This window comes from Triturus cristatus, chromosome 5_2 (genome assembly GCF_964204655.1).
Source record: "Triturus cristatus chromosome 5_2, aTriCri1.1, whole genome shotgun sequence".
NCBI lineage: Eukaryota > Metazoa > Chordata > Amphibia > Caudata > Salamandridae > Triturus > Triturus cristatus.
In genome coordinates, this window is record NC_140588.1 from 244,115,456 (window position 1) to 244,123,067 (window position 7,612).

At 44.8% G+C, this 7,612-nt stretch overlaps 1 pseudogene; it reads left to right on the top strand.

The window, feature by feature from the left end:
• The first annotated feature begins 7,154 nt into the window (after positions 1-7,154).
• Positions 7,155-7,313, top strand: LOC146822843 (5.8S ribosomal RNA; annotated as a pseudogene).
• Positions 7,314-7,612: the final 299 nt, after the last annotated feature.

Genomic DNA, 7,612 nt, shown 5'->3' on the forward strand with positions numbered 1-7,612 from the left:
AAGAAAACTACTACTAAGCTGGATACCGGCTCCACTCCGTAGAGTGGTTGCATACGGACTAACACATTTGTGTCTGTATTAGGGGAACTCTCTCTACCTAGCCAGCCCCAAATATGTGACTTATAGTTACCTTAGGGCATGGGTTATAGTTACTAGAGATAACTAAAGCTGGTGAATTTCCGTGTTTTTTTGTTTAAAACATTAGGTTGCCCCTGATATTTTCACCTAACTATATTGTCACTTTAAACTTTGGTTCTCAGTGAATATATATAGAGATGTGGGGGTATATCTTAACTCTGCTTACCTGGCATGGAAAAGGCATGTGTTGTATAGGCATATGCGTGGTAAAGATGTATGTGGTAAAGGCATGCATGGTAAAGGATGCGTGGTAAAGTCATGAGGGGTAAATGCTTGCGTTGTAAAGTCATATAATTAACAGCAACACACTGCCAAAATAATCTTCATTGTTCAGTTATTTTCTGGTAATTGTATCCATTCCAGAAAGCACTAGGTTGCTCATTGATCGTCTGTGACTGAACATGGCCTTCCTGATGACATTGAGGCATCTTCAGACCTAGATGGTATGGCATGTTATGAAGATGAAAATGTGCCGTGGACCATCCTCATTTAGAGTGTTTTTTTTTTGTTATTTGTAAAAAAAAATTCTTGCGAAGTTTTAGTGTTTTTTACAATGAACTAATTTCGGATTTGTGATGTCAACAGCATCCTTGCATCTATGTTTAATGAAATTGATGCGTTTTTCATGTTTTATAGTCGTATTCGCTTGCAAATGTGTTTTAAGGTTATTAACATTTTTCATTTTCGAAGATCAGCAAACACGTTAAGCACAATAATTAATAAACCTATAGTTAACATGATTTTGTGTACTACACTGTTCACAAAATTACAAAGACATGTGTTGATTTTGAGTTAGCAGCAGTTCAATTACATTTTGTATTACTGAATAATTACACTTCATTACCTATAATTAAAACTATACTAAATACGCATAAATGTAATTTTAGGCTAGTCTTCAAGGTGGCTGTGTAGTCGTTGTGTATAATTATTAATCTTTTCAATCATATTAATGTGTTTTTCAGATAGAAGATTGTCATTTTTCATTTTTATAGTGTTTGAAAATGAATGCTTTATTAAAATTATATGAGACTTACTCTAAGGCGCCTGTCCTTGATAGGTATCGTTTTTATCAGCTTGCCGCTTAATTAAACAAAAAAAGTAGACCTCACCTTGAGATGATGATGATTGTTTTTTATTTTCTAACTTTAGTAAATAGTGTATACCTATTTGTTAATCATATTTTACATGTAGACGTAGTTAAAGACTTTCACGTACACTTTTAAGGAAATAAATGAATCTCTTCAAGAAAGTCAGCTTCCTCTGTCCTTTACCTTTCTGCTTCATGTTTAATATTAGCTTGTGGACTATAAATCAATTTCATAAATAGCTTAATAAAGGCTGTCATTGTGAACGATATATAGATTTACTTTTGGCACGTCCCTACGTAATAAAAAAATCACTGACGGATCTAGTCAGGTTGCGAGTTATTCAAAACAAACACTGAAATCACGAAAGCAGAATCTAGAAATCTGTGCCACTCATAACTCCTCAAGATTGTGAAGGTTCCCACATCTTTCTACATCAAACTCCTAAACTCTTTAAGGCTTTTTCAGGATAGCCCTTAGACATCGAAGTAACCATTGTTGCCCTCCACAGCCGGACCCAGAATCCACTCTTAACCTTCCAGTAAATGAGAAAACACCAAATACTACAGTTTGCAAGCAGAACTCAGGCATCCAAGTATTCTCTAAAAACCTTCTAACAAAGACTTCATTGAAAGTTTTCCTACGTGTGTCAAACGTGGTGGAGCTTCAAATACTTTCATTTAAAGGGTTATGGTGCTCTTGGCACACAATCATGCAAAAATTCTCACCTGTCCCATGCAAGTGATCTCTGACTGGACTGTTAGAAACCCTTATTTTACAGGTTAAATACAACCTTACACCAGTAGTATGTGGAAGGCGATTCATTAGATGGCTTCAAAGATTTGTGGATGCGCATAATCTAACCAATTATTAGCAGTTAGAATAAAACCCTTTAAATGCCCTGCCGGATACCCGCGGAGATATATTTACCCCTCTTGAGGAAACTGTAATTGTACACTTTATCCTCAATGATGATCTGCAGCCTACGATACAGTGGATCACATGCTCTGACTTGCAGGTCAGAGAAATTGAAAGAAATTTCAGTAATGATTTCAAAGTGCTCAAAATGACCAGTAGCGGCTCCTGGAGGGAGTGCTGCGGGGTGGTGAGGCGGTGTGCGGTAGGGACAGGGTGGGGGGTAGTAAACTCCAGATTAAGGCCGAACGGAGTTCAGTAACTAAATAAATAAATATAACTAATTACATTGCGCGCGCTGCAATGCCAAACCAGCGATGCAGCCGCAATGTAATTCGTTTCATTTATTTATTTAGTTACTGTACTCCGTTTGGCCTTAATCCGGAGTTACCTACCCCCACCATACCCCTCACCCGACCCGCCAACCGCCCTGCAGCACTCTCTCCAGGACCCGCTACTGAAAATGACACAATCAGTAAGAAACATTATGTGTAATTAATTGTGCCTTCTCTGTGTGTGGCATACTTCTCATACTGTTCACCCCTCAAGCTGAGTGTACCCGGAAGAAGCTGGAGGGTAATCAAAGGATAAACTCACCTATTTGGTAGACTGATGACTCCAAAGAGGAAAAGAACATTGAAAGGAGGATGGGTTGAGAGCATGTGTTCATCTGACACTATATATCACTCACCGCAGCAGCCTGTTGTGTAGACAAAAAAGCACACAGCAGCAGACCTAGGTCAAGCACATTATTCCACTAGTTTCAAATATTTCGCATGAGTGCAACTGCTCCCTGCATCCGCTGCTGGGTGATGTCAGTTATAGAAAATGTCCACAAGAAAGGAAGGTGCACTCTGATTGAAGTCAGTCAGAAAATATATGTTTATCCAAAATTCTTCTCTTTATTAGCATAGTTTTGTCATAAAATCGGCACAGCCAACGCGTTTCGTTCCCCTAGTGCCACGGGAACTTGGTCAGGGCTTACTCAAAATGTAACAGGACACATATGCCTCGGAACTGGTTCCAAAATTTCATCAATACATGACGTCACCAATAGGGATTGTTTTATGCATACAGTCCACATGAATCTTCAGTGTGACCCACTCTCTCCAACGCCAATATAATGGATGTCTAATATCACAACATAAAAAGTGCCGTAGTTCCCCTGGTCCTTGAGGTCAATCAATATACCTTAAATTAAAAAAAGAACTAGGGCATACACTGAGCTCCTCTAATATGGGAAGAACGACTGTAAATACACCCGAAAAGAGTCCTCCTTTTTCTGAGAAAGATCAAAGTCATAGGATGCAGGATCCAAAAGTGGGGACCCGGAACATACAATGATCATCGATTTCCAAAAACAAGGAACACGAAAAAGAGGCGTCCGTTTCCCTCTTTAAGATCAGCAACTTCCCAAATGGCATATTAACTGGTGCGCCCCAATGGTCCTAGACGGCCTGGTACCCGACAGGAATAAAGTTCTGAGTTTATTCCTGTCGGGTCCCAGGCCGTCTAGGACCTTTGTGCCTTGATATAGGACGCGATGGGGCGCACCAGTTAATATGCCATTTGGAAGTTGCTTTTCTTAAAAAGGGAAACGGACGCCGCTTTTTCGTGTTTCTTGTTTTTGGAAATTGATGATCTGCCTGCTCTTAAAAAATTAAACTGAGAAGTTCGTGAAGGGCTTCCCTGCCTGCCGAGATTAGGAATCTCTGGATGGGCCCCAGGTCAGAGACTCAGCTGGTCCAGGGATGGAAGCCACATCCTGGGCTCCATGCTCCAGGCCACTGTGACACAAAGTGGCCAGGAAAGAGTACCACAGGCCCAGGGTGGGCTCTCCTGCTTAGTCAGGTGAAAAAGCTATGACTGGGACCTGGGGCTGGAAGCATCTGTCTCTGGTCTCCATCCTTAAGGCTGTGGCATACAAAGTGCCCGGGACAGGGTCCCACACAGCCTGAGATGGTCCTCTGCTTGGCCAATTAAAGAAGCTGTGATTGGTCCCTGCGTGAAAGCTTTGGCTGGCCTATTAGTGGAAGCCCTCTGGCCCTTGGCTCAATTCTCCAAAGTGTCCGGGATGGGGCACCTCTTGCCAGGGAAGGTCTCCCCTATTTGTCTGGGTTAAGACGCTCTGACTCGGTTCTGGGTCAGAACTTCTGCTGGCCTGTGAGTGTAAGCCCCTTTCTCGAGCCTGCTGTGACATTTGGAGCCCAGGAAAGGATCCTGCAGGACCAGGAGGGCTCTCCTTCTTGGCTGGGTGGAAAAAAGCACTCTGACTGGGCCCCTGGTCAGACCTCTTGCAGGCCCTGCGGTGGATGACCCCACTCCTGGGCTCACTTTCCCAGCCTGCCATGTCACCTAGTGCCCAGACAGGGCTCTGCATGCTGGAGCAGGTCTCCTCTGCATGCCTGGAAGTAAAAGCTATATCCAAGCCCGGAGTCTGACCTCTGTAAGGCCTCTCCACAGCCCCTTGCCTAAAACCATGCCCGGACTCTAAGAAACCAGCTCAGGGAACATCTTGCCCATTCAATGGCAAGCAATAATTAAATAATTGGATAGTGTGCTACCAGATGGCTGTCTTTCAGGCACGGTCAGCTGATCTTTCTGAGTTCGACCATCTGGTCGAGCATGCCACAGGAATGAATGGTTGGCTGAGAAATCCAGGATGCCCTGGAATCCTCAATGAGGGTTCATTTGACTCTTTGAGCCCAGCCAGGGGTCCAGGAGGTAGGACAGATTTTCTGGAATGCCCCCTCTGTCTCTCGATGTGGTTGGATTGCAAGAAGGCAGGTAGTCTTCCTCCAGATTAGTAGGAAGAAGGTGCTAGGGACCCTCTTGTCATCAGGTTATTCTCCATGAGTACCAGAACCTACCTACCTCAGGCCCACATGGGCTCGGTTCAGCGGCTGCCTTTCAGCCCTGTCTGATGGGCCTTCCCGGTGAACCTGCCTTCCCAAGATGCAAAGCTGGCAATCCTGTGCAGGGTAGCCTTCTCCGGGATGGTTTAGCCAGCACAGTACTCTGATTAATTGGATACCCTTGGTCCAGTTGGGGATGGACTGCTTTGAAGCCTCCGCTGTTGTTTCAAGCAAAGAGTTTCCACTATGCCTGGACTCTCTGACTCCAAGTCTACCTTTTGTGGAGGACATCTAGCAGAGGAAAGGTCAAACAGCCTAGCAGCTTGTGCCACCCCAAAGGGCTGACCAGAATGGGTGAAGGCAGGTTGAGTTATTCCTTTATGCCACCTGGCAGTCGGGCCCTGTGGGCCTGTCCGTTGCCCTTCTCCACTGAGAACATTTTATCAGCAGCTTGGAATGGAAATTCCTTAGGGTGTCCCAGCTGCTCAGGCCAGCACTCCTGCATCCTGCTCAGGCTGCACCTTGGCTTGCCTCTCTCTTCATTTGTGGAGCAGGATGGGCCTACTTGTGTGACTGCCAAGTCCCACCAGCCCAATGGAGGCAAGCAGATGCTCCAAGAACAGGCTTTTGAAGGGTGTAAAGGTTGGTCCAGAATGGTCAAATGCTCCTCGTCCCATCCAACAGGCGTGCTACCCGGTTGATTCTGCCAGCAGCTTATGCTTACTCAAAGATTAAGTCATGCAGGTGTAAGAATATGCAGCCTGTACACTGAAACTGAGAAAGGATCATTTAACCAGTTATTGTTCCTTTGACTTCTCCATCTGTTACTTGGCTAACTGTGGTCATTTTAGCACTGATCATGCCCAAGAACAGTGTCCTCCCAGGATGCATGCATTTATCAGATCAAGACCTCTTTGGTGACTCTAGACTTCAGGCCAATCACACATCCCATGATGGTGACAATACATATGGATGTCAACTTTCAGTGGTACTTTCTATGCCAACCATGGTGACCACTGGTAATGGGAATCAGATTCTGATTCCGGAGAGGGAGCCTGAGAAAAGTGTACCATATCCAAAAAGTGTAACAGGCACGCAATTAGCCACTCTGGTCTCAGGAAGGTAGTGATAAAAATAAGAATACAGGACTCTTCTGAGCCCTGTAATTGAAATTAATACACTTTAAATTCTTTATTGTGGATCCTTTTTTGGGCAAGTTTGGTGCCAACAACCGTGGTAAGTCCAGCTCCAATAGAATATGTTAAAGTTGCTGCAGTTAAAAAGCTTGTAGTTGGATCCAGTGATAGAGCTTATGGCCCACTACAAAGGGCGACGAGCTATCGCCTGTTCCGAACCTTGACTCTCGGTGCACCCTTTGTGCTATTGATTCAGTGTCCTGGTGGTCTATAGGTTTACTTTGAAAGAATTTGACTGTTCACACTTCAAAGCAGGCTGGTCGCCTAATACTTCAACTAGGAATAATTAAATAGGACTCCATTGCTTTTCAAAACTGGGGCAAGGATTGAAAGGGAGAGCCTAGGGCTTTTGTATTCTACCACTAGAGATTACATTTTAGGACAGGCAAAAGACGACACAAAACAAAGGCATTTGCCAAGAATGTTTTCATTAACCAAAAATGAAAGTCAAAATTTTGAACTTGATCAGATGCTCTCATAGTTCCGACCATAAACGTTATTTCCATGACATGAGCTTTGGGTTCTGATTGAGTATTGTTACAAAGATGAAACTTAAAGGAATTGACAGAAGTGCACAACCAGAAGTGGAGACTGCCGCTTGATTTGACCTAATGCATGAAACCTCACCTGGACATGGAAAGGATTGACAGATTGAAAGATTTTTTTCAGTTCTATGGGTGGTGGTGCAGGTGCGGTGACCCTCCCTCATTGTCAGGTACCCGGTAGTCTTGCCTCCTGTGGCCATGATGGGGGTTTCAAGACTTGTGTTGCACTGTCAGGGAGGGCTGTGGGTGGAGCTGCCTGCCTTGGCTGCTGTGGTAGTCTCTTACCTAACTGTCTACTGCGGAAGCAGGGTGGAGCTCCCAGGCCCAGCATCTGAAAATCGTAGAGGAAACAGAGGGGGAGCTGCCTTCAACCCACCTCTCCTGCACTGTAGTTGAGAAAACATTGAAAAATATGCTTGTATCTCTTGGTGGTGGATCACTGGGCTCTTACACTGATGAAACATGCAGCTAGCTGCGAGCATTAATGTAACTTAACTTGCAGGACACACAGATGATTGATTCTTTGGAAGCACCTTATGGCCTTGGGTTTCTCCCGTGGCTGTGCCTATCTGAGGGTCACTTGAATGCCAAACTGGGGCTCGACCAGGATTTTGCTGAGGCTGCCGCAGGGGGATCTGCTTCCATCGTCCTTCTAAGGTGAGACCCCTGAACACATGTTTCAGGGCCCCATGTTCCACCACAGAGATATTCCACTAATGCGCCGGGCCAGGTGGTGTGGGTGGGTGCCTCGTCCACCCCAGGCCTGAAAAAAACCTGGGATCCCTGGCAGATTGATGTGTGTGGCTGTCTGTGTTGTGCCACAGCTGACCACATGCACCACCTTGGGCATCCACTTCTACAGGGGCTGAGAATGTCCT